This window comes from Coenobita brevimanus, chromosome 79 (genome assembly GCF_032717465.1).
Source record: "Coenobita brevimanus isolate Jiangsu-jjx chromosome 79, ASM3271746v2, whole genome shotgun sequence".
NCBI lineage: Eukaryota > Metazoa > Arthropoda > Malacostraca > Decapoda > Coenobitidae > Coenobita > Coenobita brevimanus.
Window position 1 is genome coordinate 21,910,813 of NC_137032.1, and position 21,777 is coordinate 21,932,589.

The window sequence follows — 21,777 nt, forward strand, 5'->3', positions numbered from 1 at the left end:
CTGTCTGAATGTTAGAGTGAAACAGGGATATGCCATGTCTCCATTGTCGTTTAATCTGTACACAGGCGGAGTTCTAAAAGAGATACAAAGTAGGGCAGTGGATGTTGGAGTGGTCAGTGACAGAGGTCAATGTTTGGAAGCTTCTTGTTCTGTTGTTTGCAGATGATACTGTATTGTTAAGTGGAGATGAAAGAGAACTGCAATGCTTGATGAATGAGTCTGTAAGTGTGCGTAAGAAACGGAATCTATAGGCCCATTTACACTGCCGAGCCGAGTTTTCTACGAATTTCTGCCAGTTAAAAATTTTTGAGGTCAGTGAAATTCTTATAAACTCTTATGAATTTATCGTGCAAACTCTCCAAAGGTTGTGCAGGTTGTGGTCTAGATCGTGATTGGTCAGATTCCTCTTGGTAGCTCACAAAAAATTGTTGCTGCTGCAGGACAATTTCTCTGTGAGCCACCACGAACTCAGGTACTCGCAGAAGGTCTTACCAGTTTGTAAGACCTATCGTACGATCTCATATAAGCTCAGTAGAAGCTGCTCAATACTCATGTGAATGCTGCGATCATTCTTTGTTGTACAATTTATTCCACGGCATTCCTTTTTTTCTCGTACTTCACTCGTACATACTCGCACAATGTGGCTCATACTACGAAAACTTCACTTTGTTTGGGGTAGCTTGCTGCTATTCAGGTAAACTTGCAGAAATTTTTGATCGCAGACGCTCTTAGACAGCTTTGCTCAGCATTGTGATTGGCCCTTAAGGTAGATGTACCATAGAGTAAAGTTGGGGTCTTCGGGAGAAATGAAGTCAGTGAATTTACACTCAGGTTGGATGATGAGAAAATGGAAAATGTGAGTGCATTTTAGTACTTGGGTAGAGTGATGCGTAAGAATGGAAGTTTAGAGGGTCAAGTGTTTGAGAGCGTACAGCAAGGAAGAAAGGTTGCTTGTTCTTTGAAAGGTTCCTGGTTCTTTGAAAGGTTGCTGTTTCATTGAAAGCAACAACATGAAATAGCGAAGTGAGCATGGAAGCAACAAAGTTGCTGCATGATAGTATTGCAGTACCAACTGTAACGTATGGAAGCGAAGCTTGGACCTCGTTGGAACGCTGCAAGTCAAAAGTGAAGGCAGTGGAAATGAGTTATTTGAGAGGAGCATGTGGGGTTATATACAGTATATATATATATATATATATATATATATATATATATATATATATATATATATATATATATATATATATATATATATATATATATATATATATATATATATATATATATATATATATAAATATATATATATATATATAAATATATATATAGATATATATATATATATATATATATATATTAGCGATACTTTCGTGCTGTGGGAAGCGGAATCTAATGATGGCCAGCAAAACCAGAGTGATGATGTACATGATTTATTATTGGTGACGTTTCGGTTTTATAACACAAACCATCTTCAGACCTAAAACAAAAATAAAAACACACAAAATAGAAAATAAACCAATATATAATTTTCTCATCTTCCACAAAATAAAATAACAGGGAACAGAGCAGGTCATATGAAATAAAATTACAATACAACAATTTACCAGCTAAAAACAGAGTAACTGTGTAGGGGAGTCGTGTGAGCCAAGGGATGGTCGTAGCTCTGCCGTTAGTAGAGACTCCGCTATAAGTCTAGTCAAGTCATCTCGTGCAGTGAACAAAATTCGAATGTTCTGGTTATTTATAGGGTGACTTTCCGAATCTGAATTATTTTGAACTGCAGAAAATGATGGTTTCGAGATTGGGAGTCCTGTCCTATGAGATCTTCCCTGATGCTCGGCAATCCTGGTAGCTAGATGGCGCTTAGTTTGACCAATATAGGATGCATTACAGCAGCCACACTGAAATCGATACACCACCGAGGACTGCAGGGCATCCGGGACAAGGTCTTTAAACATGAAACACTGAGACAGGATTTGGGAAGATTTAAACACCACCCTAAACGATATCTGCGGATAAAAGTCGTGAATTAGTTTGATTATCCTGTTACGTAAAAAATTTGATTTAGGACCTAAATACTGTACTGAAAAATGAACTTTAGCTTTCTCAACTGTGTGATTTTTTTTCAAAGTATTGGTTCTTAATTTAGTTAGCTGTATTCCAATATACTTATCTACAAATTTAGTTGGGAATCCATTGTGGTACAGGGTTTTTCTCAGAAACTGCAGCTCATTATGTAGAGAAAAATATGAGGAGCATAAATTATAGGCCCTAGTCACCAGAGTTAGAATTAAATTACGTTTATATTGGAGGGGAACGTTTGAATTAAATTTAGTAGTTAATCCTGTATATGTAGGTTTCCTGTATACTGACGTTGTAAAAGTTCCTTCTGTTCTCTCTATGCAAATATCTAAAAAGGGGAGTTTATTATTTTGCTCCGTTTCACAGGTAAACTGTATATTTTTATGTTTAGAATTTAAATAATCCAAAAACAAGGGCACATGAGACGGGGACCTAAAAATGGCAAACGTGTCATCCACGTAGCGTTTGAAATAAAGTGGCTTAAAATGGATGGGACAATCCTTTAACCATATAGATTCGTGATAAGCTAAAAAAGCATTAGCAAGGCTGGGTCCAAGAGGATTTCCCATAGCCACTCCGTCGACTTGTTTAAAGTAAGAACCATTAAAAGTAAAGTAACAGTCTTGCACTGTTTTAGGTCTGAAGATGGTTTGTGTTATAAAACCGAAACGTCACCAATAATAAATCATGTACATCATCACTCTGGTTTTGCTGGCCATCATTATATATATATATATATATATATATATATATATATATATATATATATATATATATATATATATTCCTGCAGGGATGAAGGAACCAAAGGCCACGAGCCTGCAATTAAATTGTTCCCTCCAAGAGAAGAACAAAACACACGAGAGAGCCAAATTCAAGATCTGATCACATCGAGATGCCTGGACACACTGCGTTTGAAAGACTGGATATCATAGGAAGCAGGAAATACAGACAGAGGGAGACAGTTCCAGAATTGACTTGTTGCTAAATGAAGGACCGGGAGTAACGGTTAACTCTGCATTAGAGAGTTGGACAGAAAAGGGATGAGAGTTTGCTGCTAGACGGGTGCTACACGCCCGTCATAGAGGTGGAGGAATGCATGCAGGCAGTTCAGAGGAGCAGTGATCATTGAAGTAGCGATAGAAAAGAGATAAAAATGCAACAGTGTGGCGAAGAGACAGAGGTTGAAGGGAGTCAGTAAGAGGAGGAGAGTTAATAAGACGAAAAAACTTTGACTCCACCCTATTGAGAAGAGCGGAATGTGGGGAACCTCCCTACACGTGAGAGTTGTACTCCACACAGGGGCGAATAAAATCCGTGTATACTGTCAACTATTGTGCAGGGGTAAAAAAGGAACGGAGTAAGCTTAGCACACCTAATCTCTTGGAAGCAGATTTTACAAGAGATGTAATATGATCTTTCCAAGGCAAGTCCCGAGTAAATGAAATCCCAAGCATGTTCATGGATGATACAGGATTAAACTGAATATTATTAAACATTAGTGGGTACCCTTGTGGAAGATTTTGTCGGGTTGATAGGTGTAAGAACTGAGGCTTTGATGCATTAAAAACAAGATTATTTTTACCCCAATCAGACATTCGAGCCAAGTCAGACATTAGGTGTACCATAGCATCATCCCTTGTTTGTTGAAGTAACTGCTGAGATGGGCGTTGTGGAACCAAATGGAAAGGTGAAGGGTGTAGTCATCAGCGTGTGAGTGGATAGGGTTACATGTACAGCTTAGAAAGTCATTGATGAATAAAAGGAAGAGAATTGGTGATAGGACAGAGCCCTGAGGAACATCACTGTTGATAGATCTAGGAGAAGAACAATGGCCGTCTACAACAGCGGCTATAGAACGACCAGATAGGAAGCTAGAGCTGAAGGCACAGATAGATGGATAGAAACCGTAAGAGGGCAGTTTGGAAATTAAAGATTTATGCCAGACTCGATCGAAAGCCTTGGAGATGTCAAGTGCAATGGCAAAGTTTTTGCCAAAGTCCCGAAAGGAGGATGACCAGGAGTCTGAAAGGTAAGTGAGAAGATCGCCAGTGTAGCGTCCCTGACAGAACCCATACTGACGATCAAAAAGAAGGTTGTGATAGGAAAGATGCTTTAATATTTTTCTATTAAGAATTGACTCGAAAACTTCTAAGATACAGGATGTTAAAGCAATTGGACGATAGTTAAAGGGCTGGGAATGGTCACCCTTCTTTGGGACTGGCTGAATAAGAGCAAACTTCCAGCAAGGAAAGATATAAGGTGATAGACAAAGGCGATAAAGGCCTAGGCAGGGTGTAAGCACAGAAACATAGTTCTTGAGAACAGCAGAGGGGACTCCATCAGGCCCACATGCCTTGTTAGTATTGAGGCCTTTGATGGCAGAAAATACATCAGCTGAAGAATTTTAATGTAAGCCATGAGGAAGTCAGAGGAGGGAAGTGATGGAGGAACAGCACCAGAATCGTCGAAGGTGGAATTGGAGGAGAAAGTCTGAGTGAAGAGATCTGCTTTATCAGTAGAAGAAATAGGTACAGAGCCATCAGAGTAGAAAAGAGGAGGGAAGGATGATGAGGTTAAGTTGTTAGAAAGGTGTTTGGCAAGGTGCCAGAAGAAGAGGGAAGAATTCTAGTTGGAGAGTTGAGAGCGTATAGTACGGATGAAATTTTTTTTTGCAGAGCGAAGAACAGACTCAGCATGATTCCGGGCAGAAACTTATAAAAGATATGATTTAGGGGTGGGTGGGCTCCAGTACCTTTTATAGGCTCTCTCCTTGTTGAGGACATCATTAGAACAAGTGTGATTAAACCAAGGCTTTCTTGCATTAGTCAAAGGATATGAGAAAGGAATGTATGCTTCCACGCCTGAGAGAATAATCTTTGTAATGCACAAGGCACACTCAGATGGCTCCGGGCCATCGAAGCAATAATCATTCCAGGTAAAATCAAAGAAGTACTGCCTGAGGGCCTCCCAGTCCCCAGCTCCAAAGTGCTACAGATGACGTTTCTTTGGAGGGTCCGCAGACCTACCGGAGTGATAGGACAGGTTAAGGTGATAAGGTTGTGATCGGAGGAGCCCAACGGAGAGAAAAGATTAACAGTATAAGCAGAAGGATTAGTTGTAAGGAAGAGGTCAAGTATGCTGGGGCTCTCTCCGAGGCAGTCAGGATACGGGTAGGGTGCTGTACAAGCTGCTCTAGGTCATTAAGGATAGGAAAGGTGTAGGCTTGTTCACCAGGTGGATCAGTGAAAGGAGAGGAGAGCCAAAGGTGATATTTCGAAGACATGATTATTTTTTAAATTTTGAAAAAAGGAAGTGTAGTATGTACTGTGCATGTAGTTTGGTGTTGATAGAGAAACTTGTATTGGAGAGCATGCTGGCCTACTCTCTGTGTGACTGAGACACTGAAAAGGTTCAGCAAAGGGGGATGGTCGGAAACTAGTCCCGAGGGCTGATGAAACGGGAGCTCCAGCTCTCCCTGTCATCAGCTTTCCATCCACCTTGGAAATACTGTCCTGTTCGATTGGTGCTACAGTCTACTCCTTTGGAGAGACAGACTGGGATGTGAAAATGTGAAGGAGTGTTGTGGTGTGATGTAGATGTGATAGAAAGCGTTAAAGAAAATACAATGAGGTGGTTTGGCCATGTGGAGAGGATGGAGAACGAGAGACTAACGAGAAGAGTGTATGTAAGTGAGGTGGAGGGGGAGAGAAAATGAGAGACTGAGGATGAGATGGAAAGATGGAATGGAGAGGTTTATGGCAGGGGACAGGGCTACATGGAGGCGATTTGTTTGTGGCCACCCCTATCGGGATTAAGGCATATGGCTATAGATAGATAGATAAATAGACTAATTAGCGAATTTCTTACTTCACAACGAACGTATAAGAAATACATAAATCGCTAGTTATTGTAGCTTTTTTTTATGTTAATGTTCCTTATCTTCTATAACTGTTGGATTTTTTTTTTATACAATCTTTTCTTCTTTAAATGAACGTCAGTCCATAATTTTGTAAATACTTCTCTTCATTTAAGTTTTCTTTACTTTGCAAAGCATGTATCTAGCTTATTTTTATATCACAACAGGCTTATCACAAATATATAAATGAAAGTTTATCTGCAATTTTCCTTATCTTCTATACCTTACCTATATTTTTTCTACAATCTTGCTTCATTAAATGATTATCAGTCATTACTTTCATAAATACTTAATTTTTTCACTTAAATTTTCCTTATTTCTCTCTGATACTTTCTAAATGTCCATAGTTACACTATTTATGTTACACTTCCCCATGCACCAGCGAAGTGACAGGCTGGGGCAATGAGAATGCTGGTGCGTGGTGAGGCATAGGCGGCTCGAGATCGGCGGGAAGGAGATGGGAAACACTAAGGGGTGGCCGGCACATGTCACTATACACTCTATGAAGTAACTAACACTCGGACATTGTCTCTTCACTTATAATGACAATATCTGTCAGCCTAAAACTCTCCTAATCGAACTGTCTCTCAATCCCTTCCCTGCGGAGTGGGAGGCAAGATATGGGTGGAAATGGCAGAGGTCAGGTAGCCACTCAGGAGGCAAGTGAATCGGACTCCATGGTTGCAGAAAACATCTCTGCTACCGCTCCTGATTTCCGTGAAAGACTGGCTCTGTAAGTCACCCGCCTCCAGTATGCCTATGTCACACACTGAGCACCATAAAAGATAAACAGGAATTCAAACGCTGGCTGGAACTACAAATCGCCTATTGCCGTTATCAGAGCTGCCCCGAGCACCTGTTTCTTGACGGTTATGGTCTTCATCCAAGCTTTAGGGGTTAATGACTGATGCAGTTGACAATCATTAATCCTAACCCTCCTCCTCCTCCTCCTCCTCTTTCTTCATTTTCTTAATCCCAACCACTTTTTCCCCATCTATGGCTTGAGTAGGCTTTGGAACAGAAAGCAATGAAATACCACAGACTGTTTATTAGGGAATGGACACTACAGATGATAAAATGTGAAATAAGCAAATCATCGTACAGCTGCGGACATAAACATCGATACGCATCGTTACCATAAACAAGAAGGCAGTGAGGAATGATATTCCAGCTCCAAAAATGCAATCTTCGGGGCACAAGAAACTTTTCACGGTGGTAAGTTTCATTATTACTGGATATGTGAATCGACATTACTCACTGCAACTACATATTCTGGCACTGGAGTGGGATGCCTTCATGTGGTGGCTCTCATACTTTCAGATGGAGGACCTACCCAGATGTACAGTACAAATGTCTTTCTTCTCCCAAACCGGGTGTGATAGGCTGCAATAGTATTTGCCTGCAGTTCACCGGGTTCACGTCCAGATGGACCTGGGTTACAGTTACTACAACTACTACAATTACTACTGCCACTACTGCTATTACTACTACTACTACTACTACTACTACTACTACTACTACAACTACTACTACTACTACTACTACTACTACTACTATTACTACTGCTGCTGCTGCTGCTGCAAATTCTTCTTGTGCTAGGCGTATGATTTTGGGATGATGTTCCCCAAAGTGATTATTAAACTTAACCTCATGAGCCCGAGGACGACATTGTTGTTTAATCTTACATTTTCCAGATGGTTTTATTTAGCTTACAATACACTTTTTGAACTGAAGAATAAAGATATTGCCTACTTAACCACATCAGTACCAGAGAGCTCTCCTCAGCTTAATAAGATCATCTGGTAACAGCGAGAAAAAATGCAAAAAGGCTTAAAGTGTTATACGAATGTGCTCTACCTTTTAAACCATTAGCCATGACACTGTATTTCATATTTTTATTTTGCCACTATCAGACAACTTCAATTAGATTTGGAGAGGCTTTTTAAACTGGATGCGTTAGACACAGCCTCCACTGACTCTAATGTCTACTACAGGCCTGTCTGAACTTTATGAATATCGTCTGGTGGTAAGAAGAATGAAATATATAATACGTCATCTGACTGGAAGAGTTATGTTCTTACTATTCAAACCTCTCTTATCCTCGATTCTCACCTGATTGTCGTGGGAGTGCATTGGGAATCGCTATAGGAATTTCATAACACCTTTTTCTTGGCGATCTTTTCTGCACATCACATTTCAGTGGCCCCTTGTAATGTTCTGATGTAAGCTGTGTCGACATAAAATGATATAGCACACCTAATAATGGTAATGTTAATATTTACCTCTGCCAAAGGGGTTCTGTATTACTCCGCGTTATTTTTTCTGTCTGTTTGTTTGGTTGTCTGTTAGAAGGTTTACTCAAAAAGTTATGAACGGATTTTGATGATATTTTGTGGAAAGGTGGGCCATGGCCGAAGGAAGAAATTATTAAGTTCTGGGCCGGATCCGGGGTATCCTGCGCAATATCTCCACAAGTTCTCAATGAATTTCAATGAAATTTTGTGGAGAGCTGCGCCATGGACCAAGAAAGAATTGATTATATTTTGGGGCGAATCCGGATCCGGGATTACTCAAAATGTTATGAACAGATTTTGATGAAACTTTGTGGAAGTGTGGGCCATGGGCCAAGGAATAAATAATTAAACAAGGGAGCGGATCCGGATCCGGATCCTAAGTATCCCGCACAGTATCACCAAAAGTTTTCAATGAATTTCAATGAAATATTGTGGAAAGGTGGGCCATGCACCAAGAAAGAATTGAATAAATTTCAGGGCGGATTCAGATCCGTATCCTTTTTAATGGCAATGGCACTAGCAGAGGTATGCTCTCTCTGAGCACTTTCTAGTTCTTTAAGGAACATGGGCTAGACTGCCTTCTACACTGATTACAGTACGGCTCCTCAGGTCTCATTCTTCGTCCTTTGGAGATCTTTTTTTCTGAAAGATATATATATATATATATATATATATATATATATATATATATATATATATATATATATATATATATATATATATATATATTTCTGGAAATTACACCTCACTATGTCAGGACACTAAAATATCATAACGACAAGTCACAGCTGAGTATGTATTTCCGGACATATGTATTCTACTGAATAAGCTTTCGTAAGAATGTGGGACTGATCTATAATCTTCGCTTTCTACGTCACAGAAAAATGTCCAAGAAGCGTCATTATCCTCAATTCCTCTCACATGTGAAGTGTTTGTTTCTTGATTTCGTGTTCGTGATGAACTATGTGTGTTAGCTACATTTTCCTCTCGTTCTACTATCGTTGAATTTTAATTGGGTAATTCTAATGCTGTCTCCTCTGGCACTAAAGTTTTTTTCTTTGTTTTAACATCACGTAATTACACTAATCACTAAGTAAGAGACATATATTGCTGTGGAATGTTGCCTAGTTGTACTCATGAAACACTTATTTTATGTAGCCTATGAATGCTATATATATATATATATATATATATATATATATATATATATATATATATATATATATATATATATATATATATATATATAATTTCTATCTATCTATCTATCTATCTCTATCTATCTATCTCTATCTATCTATCTATCTATCTATCTATCTATATCTATCTATCTATCTATCTATCTATCTATCTATATATAATTGTTACTGTTGGTACTAGTACTTCGTAATGGACTTAATACAGATAATTGAAGAAGGTATATGTACTTAAGTTTGTATATTAATGAAGTGGTATTGTTAAACTATTAGAAAGAGAAATGTTGCAAAAGTAAAGAGTAAAATAGCTTGTGGAGGGTGGCCGGGGTCAGTTGTTTGTGTTTATATCAGGTCGTAACGTCAGCTCACTGCCTGTACGCTTTTTTTTTTTGTTCCCTCCTATCCCTGTAATCCTCAATAACTCTATCATAATTGTTACCTAGTTTGATTGTTGAAAATATGATAATTGTTGTAAATATAAAGCACGTTTTATATCTTTTTGCACTATATCCCTATAGGATAATGGTGATGTTCTTTCGTGAAGTTATAAGCAAAAAGGGCTCTCTGGGAGAAAAAGAGTAAGAGTATATTCACTCACTAGACAGAAGGTGAAGGATGATGTGCAAGGTATGCAGGTGGGTGATAGATGCTATGCTGCCATCACCATGCACCGTCACCATCGAAAATTCAGCGTCGTGGTGATGAGACAGCGGTGAGTAATGGTGAGTCAGGGCCGGGTAAATGCAGGCTCAAGTGCTGCTGCATTGTCTTTCCTATCACCACTAAATCAGTGCCTCCTCACTCTCTGCTGTGTTGCTTGCTCGCGCCTCTTCCTTCTCTTTTTGTGATTACCTTGTAGGCTTGTGATTACTTGTCCAGCGTTTTACTATGTTTCTTGCTGTATGGTGAGAACTTGTAGCTGATGTTGGTTACGTCTCACCTGCTTGTAGTTTACTTGTAGAATCGTAATATCTTGTTTTGATTGTAGCGTCGATTCTTAAGTTGTTCGCTGATTGTTAATAGAGGCGTTAATCGGCTATGTTTACCGCTGTTGTTTATCGTTGTAGCGGTTGAGAGTAGTCGGGTCACTTTCGCTGCTTGCCCCCAATGTCGATTTACGTAGTCGTAGATAGACGTAAAGAGATAGGGAGGTTGGTTGCAATTACATATTGTAGAACCACCACCAGTATAAAGCTGGGAGGCATCGTGTAGCTTGAACTTGTCGCTGTTCTTGTTTTCTGTTATGTTAATGTAGACTGGACTGTAGAATTGTAGTCGTGGTTAGTAGGATTACTGCCACCAAAAATCTCATAGCCGTGGCCGAGGCGTTTCCAAAAATATTAGACTGTAGCAGTTGTAAGAGGAGAGAATTTTAAAGTTGGTTTTGCTGTGGATGACAGGAAAAACATAAAGATGAGTCTGGGGTTTGATTACAGTTTTATTCTCAAGAAGGAGTCATCTTGACAAGAGCAGCACTAAGGTGAGTGTGGTTAATGCTAGCTAACACCGTGCCCTTTACTCTTACTTTTCCACTGCGGCTCTCCTGTTTCCTGTCGTGCCCCAACCCCTTCTGCCCTGTCTCTCCAATTTCCTCTGTATATGACTGGTCGGGTCAGGTATGTGGGCACGTGTGGTGATTTCCATCAGGTGTGTGCTGTAAGTTTTCCAATATGTCATAATGTGCTGTGTGCAAAAAATTCACTAGCTAGAATCTCCACTGCTGTTTCCTCCAACACTCACGAATTTAGGCACGACTTTCCTCAAACCTCTATAATACATATTAACAGCATATGTGTTACTAGCTACTGTGTAGTATGTTATGATATTTTAGTGTAAGCTGTTGTACGGGTGTTAACAATTCTCATATTGTCGTAATATATTACTACATGGTATTTATCACAATATAGTATAGACACAATAATATTGTAGAAACATTACATATCGTAGGAATATATTGTATGGAGTATGCTTGTAAAAACTGAACACAGAACATTGCATTGTAGTGCTATAATGTATATTTGCATTTATACAACGGTAATGTGATAGCAGTATCATGACAAGCGGTGGCTCAATCGGTAGAGAACTGGCCTGCATTCCTGACGGACCCCCGTTCAAATCCCGCTGGGGGAGGGAACATTTTAAGGATTTGAATTTCATTAAATCAGACTTTACTGACCTACCAGAAGCCCCGCCGACATGTCGTAAAAATACCAATACACCAGTCCTGTATGAGCCAGCCCTAGCATGTATTCAGTATGGACGGTGGGTGTTAAAGCCGAAGTGGTGACATGTGGAGGTATATGGTATGTAGGAGGACTACTGGGCCTTGATAGCAGGCTGTGAAGCCTATGGTCTGAGTCGGATCAATAAAAAAAAAAAAAGCCTATAGAAGTCAGTTGTACTAAGAATCAGCCAAAGGTAATGCACCTGTTATATATATATATATATATATATATATATATATATATATATATATATATATATATATATATATATATATATATATATATGAGATATATTAATATTGTTATATAAAATGGATACATGTAAATCAGTTTTACCATTTACGGTCTGCATTGTTAGATTATATAATATGTTATCCCAGTGTCCTGACAAGTATCTTCCTGTGCGTTATTGGTGCAAACTAGGTCAGTATTAAAACGATTTAAACAACACACATTAACATGTCATAAAATTCAAAAATATATCGCTGAGGAGGATGTGATACGGACCCTCCTATGGCACTTACACTACCGCCAATTGTCTCTTCTGCACTTCTTCACCAGCGAGTTTGACAGCTAACCCACACCCTTCCTAATAGTCGTCTGTAACTGCCTAATGTGATTACATCTTATTTACTAGAACAGTTGTCTGTCACACAATGTGTTTTTACAGCGTGGTCTGTATTATGTCCTCCAACTTTGACGGTGTTCAGAGTGAAGATATTTAGTTGCTCCACGAAATTACAGTGCAAACACGCAATCTTTGGACGTAAAAACAAAGATTAAAACAGTGTAAAGGGTTATGGGAAGTAGAAAATTATATAAGGCAGATACAGACCTTGCTGACATAGGCGTCCCAGTAACAGACAAGAACTGGAATGCGCAGTACATTGTAAATTACTTAAAATTGAGGAAAGCACAGTAATAAAAACAATAATTAATATTTGTAATAATTCCTAAGGAGATTACTTTTAGCTGTCAAGTTCACCGATACCAAGCATAGTGAAGAGGAGTGACTGACACCTTCATCTCGAGTACGCCATATTCAGTATATTCTCATTGATACTGGACAGTTATATACAGATACAGAGAGCTCTCTTGTAGTAAGGAAAGTATATAATGTTGTTACTTAAATTTTTAAAAAGTAAAACCTAAAATATAATAAAAACAACAAATAATCAAAATTGGCTCCATGACTTGGACATTCTTAGCTGAAGCCGAAAAAAAAAAAAAAAACTTGCTAACACCTCATTTCAAATACGTCTCTCACAGGCAGAGTGAAATCATCTGGAGAAGTCGTGAAATCGTCTGGAGAGGTCAAGAATATCACTATATCATTTGGTTGACAAGGTTAAGGAGTAACACTGATGACACTGTGATTCTCCGCAGCGTCTTGTGGTCCCTGGTCGTCTTGCCTGTCTCTGTTGGGGAGGGGGAGGGGGCGACTGGCCAGAGTGGGCGAGGAGTGAGTGGCGTGCTGGTCATCATAAGAAAGTTCACAGTCTTTTGAATTCTCGCCACGGTCAAACCAGTTAGAGTAGCTGTGCACCTGTTGGAGTGCGGAAACTTGCATTTAATTGGGTTATATATATATATATATATATATATATATATATATATATATATATATATATATATATATATAGATATATATTCAGGCAATAGCAACAAAAGTCATACAACTTCTCGTTGTCTGTACATAAGCCTAAAGTTTACTTTAAAATTCAAAGACGTTCATTTTTACGAACATAGTTTTGAAATAAAAACAGATGACTAACCTAACTTTTCGAATATTCTCATGTGCGTTTTTTGTATGGACGTATTAATCGCACATGGTTTGCAGTTTCGAAAAAAAAAAATTACGAAATGCATTCATGCAAATTTTAGGATTTGTCATGCAGGTGATGGACAGGAAAATGGAGGGAGCTGGGGAGGGTGTACAGCGTTCAGTACATAGGAAGAAGCATGCAAATCTGCCAAGTGCCTCGGCAGTACCCTGGCCTTCAATATACGAACCAGTTAAAACTGCAACAACCACGAAAGACTGCTGTAGCTGTCAACCATAAAATTCATAGTAGCAATGGACAGACATTTATATCACTTAACTAAGAGTATAGAGTAATTTTAAGTACATTTGGGCTGGCTATATCAGGTTAGTGTTTGCACAAAAAGTTCATGGAAGGGTTGCTATGTTCGATCTGTGTTTAAGAAAAATTAACATGAAATTAGAATATGCTTGATGAAGTTGTATTCATATGATATGCGACTGTGTAAGGTTGTCGGGGTGAAAGCTGATTCTCAAACTGTGAGCAGAATTTTAGGGGGGCCATGGTGGGCTAGTGTAAGTAGTAAATCAGTGAATGTTTGTTTAAACTCCAGTGAGGGGTCACATGTTTAAGGTTGTCGCCTTACCCCCTCTTGCTCCAGCGTATACTTAATGTGTTTTGACACTGCTGAACCAACGAGCAGGCAAGAAAAAATCTGGCTAAGTAGCAACACTTTGTATGCAATATGGACGAGTGAACTTGTCGAGCAATTATAAAATCTTATTCGCCTCTATAGAAGGGATTCTTTTAGCACACTTAGGACTGTGTATAGGGTGGAAGTGTGTCTCCCTTGCTCCCTGTTGTAACCTCCTCATGGACACGACCGCAGTTGTCGGCTGCAGATGTAAGTTTGTGAGAAATATTTACTGCTTTCTGGTACACTATATTTGTGTTATTTCTGAGATATGTAATTGATAATAGTATTGTGAAATTGACTTACATTGTTGTTTTTTTTGTCTGTATCTGTGTGCCTACCTATAGATATATTAGATATAGATATAGTTTTATAGTTAAAATATTCCTCCACTCTGCCTTCTCAGCTCACTTGTGGTCTCCCTATCACACTTCCACCTTTGATATTGCACTCACAAGTGGCACTTTCTTTGTACTCTAACTTCTGTTCCTTTTCTCATTCACCTTGCTTTTTTATTATCATTGGTCAATTGCACCAAACAAATATACAACGAAATTGGACTAATTCACTATCACCAATCTGTATTAAAATCAATGCCGAAAAAAAAATCACCGTGTTACGATGAATTTAAATCAAACGGCTTCACCGAACCCGATTTCAATGCAGATTCAGCGGCTATGACTTGAATTTTGACAGTGTGAAATGTTATGTGAAATTTTAATGCAGGGTATTGTTAGCTACAGATTTAATACAGTATTTTTTTTTTGCTACTTTCCTCGAGTTATCAATGTTTTGGGATGGTTATACATTAATATGTAGTATCTTATGTTTATTTTTTTCTGTCTGACACCTTTTTCCCTACTTTATTTTCCATCAGCATTTACTGATTACTCAAAATTTGTGACAGTGTGACTCTGATATGGTAATGATTAAATATGGTTATTCAAAGCGTAATGCTGCATAAAGTAATTTCATGCGCTTTTTCACATTGTTTTCTTGCAATCCGCCGTTTTCTCAGTCGCCTCGGACTGCACACCAGAGGTCGTCTGCTAGCTCTCGAGAACGATTTGGTTTTCTCAGTGGCGTTTCCGAGGCCTGTGACACGGCCATTATTGGAACAATCGGGTGGAAGCACCCGACTGTTAATCGGGCAGGGTACACCGTCCGAGCTGGGGAGGCTGCTGTAAAATTTATGTTTATTTTCAAAAATAATATATGAAAATACATGTAGTATGTACTGGGTAACGTCAGTACATATTATTTCGATGGTTTGGTGCAGAGTATTGTTAAAAATTTGTACACTCTCAAATGTTTTACAAGCAATGGGGGAGGCGGTGGCTCAATCGGTAGAGAGTTGGCCTGCAGTCCTGACGGACCCGGGTTCAAATCCCGCTGAGGCAGGGAACAGTTTAAGGATTTGAATTTCATAAAATCAGACTTTACTGATCTACCAGAAGACCCGCCGACGTGTCGTAAAAATACCCCCGCTAATACCAATACATCAGTCCTATATGAGACAGCCCTAGCATGTATTCAGTATGGACGATGGGTGTTAGCGCCGAAGTGGTGACATGTAGAGGTGTGCGGTACGTAGGAGGACTACTGGGCCTTGAAATCAGGCTGTGAAGCCTATGCCCAGAGTCGGTCACATAAAAAAAAAAAAAAAAAAGCGTATGGTGCAGCCACAATAATACTAGCTATCGTCAACAAACCAGCTCCATCGTCTGCCTTGGCTGCAAGTCACCACTGCAGGCGGTTGGAAAAAGTAATATGTACCTATTGTACATTCAGATATATGCTTAAAACAATACCAAATCATGTTTCCTGCCTTACTTAAGATGCCTTAAACCATTGGTAATGTGGGTAAATGTTCCGTAAGTGAGTGACCTTGGCTCCTCTTGCTGACCAATCATTCAAAACACACTTTTAAAATGATTTTGGCCAAGCAAAAAAATACCCAAAATATAATATACCTATATTTATGCAAAATTATATATGATTGGTCACTATTTGGTGGTAAAGGACTGCTAACTACCACAGGCGGGCCTGGTCAGTATTGCCAGCTCAGTGCTGGTCACTCAGGCGCTAGGTTCCGAGGCTCGGGCGCTCGCACCCGAGAAATTCATTGACTGAGAAAACCAATCTCAGTTATCGGGTGCTGGCGTCCGAGGCTCGGGAACGCGTGCTCGATTCGGGTGCTTAGGTGACTGAGAAAACGGCTGAATGTAACCGTGATTTAACATACTCAGTGCCTAAGTAGAGGTGACGGCGGAACCCGGCTATCACATGCAGAGAATTAGGAGAATTTAATAGTTACTGTGATGCCAGACAAAGTTTGCTTCATTTGCGCTAGTGGTGACAGTTACATTATTAACTGGAAATTTCTTTAATGAAATGTATTCTAACTTATTAGCAACAAAAATGAAAAAAAAAAAAATGAATGTAGTATACTTTCAGACAACTCAAGTACTGAAAACCAGTGGCTTTATGCTGCGTAAAATTTAAATCAACTAAGCGTAGTTAAAAATAAATCATGCTAGTTTGGTGAAAGTCGTTTGATGCTGGTAATTTTTTTCAACATTACTTTTAAATCAGTGTTGTGAATTAATTTTCTTTTGTGCAAATGACCAGATAATTTTAGAATTTATTATTCGTCTGTACCTATCTGTTTAGCTTTTTTTTTTTTTTTTTTTTTTCAATATGCAGTAGACTTGCGATGACTGCCAGCGTTGTTAAGAAGTGGAAGTACAATGATGAATACATTCACTACGAATTTATACCAATCCTCGCTGATGGCATAGAGAAACCTCAGTGTGTGCTGTATTTCAAAGTGCTGTGGAAAGATTCTATGAGGCTAGTTACATGAGGCATCACATGATGACAATCCACCCTCAGTATGCAGAGATAGACCCCATTTTCTTCAGGTGCCATGAACAGAGTTTGGGAAAACAGAGACAGGATGGGAATGGTGCTTTCCAACAACAAAACTTACAGTATGTGTAGCAGAGGCATCATATGAGGTTTTGTTTAAAATAGCAAGAAAGAAAAAGGCCTACCCGATTGGTGAAACGTTGATTAAGTCCTGTGCTCTAAAGATGGTCAAATGGGTTCTTGAGAGTCAAGTGCACGAAAGATTCAGCAGATTTCCTTGTCAAAAGACACAGCGAAACGGAGAATTAGTGAAATGTCAGTTGATAACGATAGAACAAGTGACACAGGAAATTAAATTGTCTCCAACTGGTATGTTCGCAGTACAGTTGGATGAGTCAACGGATGTGAGTTCTTGTGCACGGCTACTCATGTTTGTTAGGTATGTTTTCATGCATGACATCAAAGATGAACATCTGCTCTGCACACAGCTTGAAACTACCACTAAGGCTTTAGATGAAATGGAAAAGATGATTTCTTTCTTCGCAGCTAACAGAATAGCCTGGGAAAATTGTTGTGGAGTCTGTACTGATGGGACTCCGGTTATGCTGGCATAAAAATCTGGGCCACAGATACATGTCAAGCAAATAGCTCTGAATGCGCAAGTGGTTATTGTATGATCCATCATTTTGCACAGACGTCAATAACCCTCCCTGTTGCCCTTTGCAAGGTCCTGGATGCAGCTGTAAAGGGTGTGAAATATGTGAAAACAGATCTACAGTCTCAACTTTTCCAGAAACTATGTGAGAGACATGGATTCAGCTGACGAATCCTCCCCTTGTACTCCTAAGCGCGATGGCTCTCCAAGGGCGATATTGGTGAACAGATTATGTGAGTTTTGAGGAACTTAAACTTTTCCGGGAAGAGAAAGCGGGAACGTATGATCTATTACATCTCTTCAACCAGGCGTCGTGGGGAGCTGTCTGTATATCTGGCCGACATTTTTGAGCAGCTAAACAGGCCTCAAGCTACAAGCTAAGGGGAAAAAATATATTTCATCTTATGGACTACAGGCATCCATTTCTTGTTAAACTTCAGAGCTGGCAAAGGGAAAAGTGAGTGCAGAAAAAAATGTTGCCATGGTTGAGAATCTTTCCACTTTTCTTCTTGATGAGATTGAAGAGGATCACCTACTTGACCCATCAATCAAAAGTGAAATAATGAAAAGTACTTGAAATCCTTGGAAAGATAGCTCAAAAAGGTACTTTCCAAAATTCAAGGAGGGAAGGAAGAGGAAATTTGTAAAGGAATCCTTTCTCTGACACTCTTGATATTGCCGGCGTTTCCGATGATGACGAATTCTTTGACCACAAGATGATTTTGTTGCCAGAGACCTTTATAAAGAAAAATCTCTGAAGCTGCGTTCTGGTGCTCCATGTATAAGTCTTATCCAAAAGTTTGTGAAATCGCACTTAGAGTCCTTTTGTTATTTTTTCACAACTTATTTATGTAAATCTGGTTTCTCCACCTTTATTACACATAAAAAGTAAAAGCTGAAGCCGGTTAGATGGAGAGGACCCAGTCATGAGGTGTCGACTGACTGAAAGCAAACAGTATCACATCCATTCCACTGGATAAGTAACAAAATATACATTCATATCAATAGTTGTAACCATTAAAGTGAACTGGAGGAACTGCAAAATACAAATTTTTCTCCTTCATTATATGTGAGGGGCTGAAGAGAAAACTGAAGGGGGGCCAGTGAGGATGTTAAGAGATCCCAACAAGAGGGGAATGAAGTGTGAAAAGGTTTAAGAAACACTGGTCTGATGCCAAGGGAAGAAAATAATATGTTTCTAGGGTGGAGACAAATGCTGTGAGTTGTATCAACAGAAGGGTTAGGAATTCAAGCTACTGGATGAAGTCCTACTTTAGCATATAACAGGTACGCCGCCCTCCCTCCCCCTTCGCATATTATTTCTCTTGCTACCGAAAATGTAACATGGTATGTTGTACTTCTGCTAAAAAAAAATCCTGGCTCTTCTGTGTTGAGCCATAATTCTGTTGCGCCAATTTTACAATGTAATTTTCAGCAAGAATATAAGCCTCCTTAATCAGAAATTTTATTCCCCCAAGCTGCGTGCGGATCCACGAGAAGAACCTTAATATCCTTGCCTCCATTTACAGTATGTTCATGATTCCATGACATCTACGTTGACTCGCCTCCAGTAGGCTTTGTAGACATGGTGTGAGTGTTTTTTATCACCCCCCCCCCCCAAAAAAAAAAAAAAAAAAAAAAAAAAAAACGCATTACACCGTCCAAGGGAGAGACCAAGATAGCAGAGCACAAGCGAGTTTAAATGTAGACCATTGTGTGCAAACAGAACCCCTTGCTTATAGAATTGATTCTGAGTGTCTACGAACCTGCAATAATCCTCCTGTAAAAAGTAATCTGCTACGATTAGTGTAAGTTAAAAGCCCTGCTAAAAAACATTGCTTGCATCAATCTTGGGGAGAACACCTGAAATGAGAATGACAGTACAGTAATTCCTCGGGGATTATCCAACATAATAGAGTCAAAGGCATGTCTGAGTAGTGGCTCTGTCCAAATAGCAGACTTCCCCCATGACCCCTATTTGTATGTATTCTAACTTTGAAAGTCAGTGTAAAAGGCCACTATTGTACGTCGTTCAACACTTGTTCCTGTTGTTTAATACTACCCTATCTAGTCAAGCAGACCTATAAACCACAGACAAGCAATTACCATGGTCAAGCAGACCCATCAACCACAGACAAGCAATCACCATAGCAGGGCCATAGCCTGCAGTGACATGAAAAAACATGATAAAACTGGCTACACAAAAAAATGCGGTGGCCACACAAACATAATGGTAAAATGGAATAAAATCATGGTAAAATATAATGAAATTATGGTACAGTACCGTAAGGTAGAATAAAATCAACATCAACACTCACAATTCAACCATCCTGTATCAATCTTCCCCAGGACCTCCTGCTTCTAAGGAGTCAGCACTACTCCCTTCCCTTTCTCTGGTGAAGTGGCCCTCATCAAACACCCTACGAAGTAGGTATGCAAGGAATAGCGGGGCCTGAAGCAGATATGGAACCACCACAAAAGCTACTACGTGCACCGCCATAACAACTGGTTCGGTGAGAGCTGCTCACTACAAAAGCGACACGCCTGAAAGTAGATGCAAGCAACTTTGGTTGTCTGGTGGACGTAGGGTAAACAAACAAGCCACACACAGCGATGCCACTGGGGCTATTCTTACCCGTCCAGGCGGGAATTTTTCCTGCAACAATAATTTCAAAGCAGGCACAAGCACTGTGTCCCGGATTGTGGGAAAAATGTACAGAATAATGGTTTGGAACAGCTAGATCAAAGTGTCCACATAATGTTTGGTCCAGGCAATGGTCATTTGGATAATCGTGAGATTACTGTACAGTATTATTAGTTTCTCCTTGTAATTCTGAATCATCAACTTGAACTTGCTCAGGAGCTCTTCAGACTGGGTTTGCATTACATCGTTGGTTCCTGAGTGTGTATGGTAATCAGACATTCATTATTTGCATATTGCCATAAACAGTTTCTACTGCAGCCTCAGTCACATTTTTAAGTCCACGGCACCTCGAATGCAATATCATTTTCTTTTTGTTGGTGCTCTGCAGCAGAGACTCCACGAGCTGTCCAAGGATGATCAAGTCTCCCACTTGTCATGCCTCATGAGGTCTCTTCACCAGCATCAGCTAATATTTGAAATTTATTGTAAGTAGTGACCGGTAAGATGCATCTCATCCTTGTAACCCTTGCACCATTACGCACTGGGTGGATATTGTTCTGTTCAGATGGGGGTTGATTATTTTTCTAGTAGTAGAAGGGGAACAACGTCAGTGTCATTCCTTAGGCAACACCATTCCTTGACCGAAGAGTGTTGCTCCCATCCTGAGTGTTGCCGATGTTGCTAGCAACAAACTCCTCCAACATATCCAGCTCTGCAAGGAAGGATGTTAATTTTGATAGTTGCTTCAGTCAGCTTTTCCTCAAGGTCATGTCAGAGTTTGCACATCTTGCAAACAAGAGAGCAGATCAGATGAAAAAGATTTAGTGAAACTGTATACAGGAGCAGACTGCACGTTACCTTCTGGGTCATTTTGAAATTTAGGAGTTAAGAAAACTTCTGAAAATTATAAATAAATAAATAGATAAATAATTCCTAAAATTATGTTGCTGTTAATTGTACCAGAAAAGGATTATGCAGCAAGTTAGGTATCAGTATCACTAAACGAATATTTTACCGGCTGGCTCTTTGCCAGTTACTGTTGAACTGTAAAAGGAAATGGGACTACTATAATATTATTATGTACTGTAACTATCTGCAGTAATATGTATTACAGTAATCTCTCAATTATCCTCTGTAATTCAGAAAAGCCGGTTAAAGCACATTGTTGGATATTACATAGTAACCCTTCCCCCTCCCTCCCATAAGGTCAACATTTATCATTTAAGCCAGGTATTGTTTAACCCCTATACTGCGGGCATGTTTACCAATGTTTTGCGTGTCCTGCGGGGTTATTCGGGCTCCGACAGACTCTCAAAAATATTTGCCAAAAATCAGTTAGTAGTCCTAGAATATTAAAATTACATATGCTTATGGTACATACCTTCAGCTTTCTCCTGGAATGTTTGTTGAGCCTTCGTCGATTACCGTAGGACT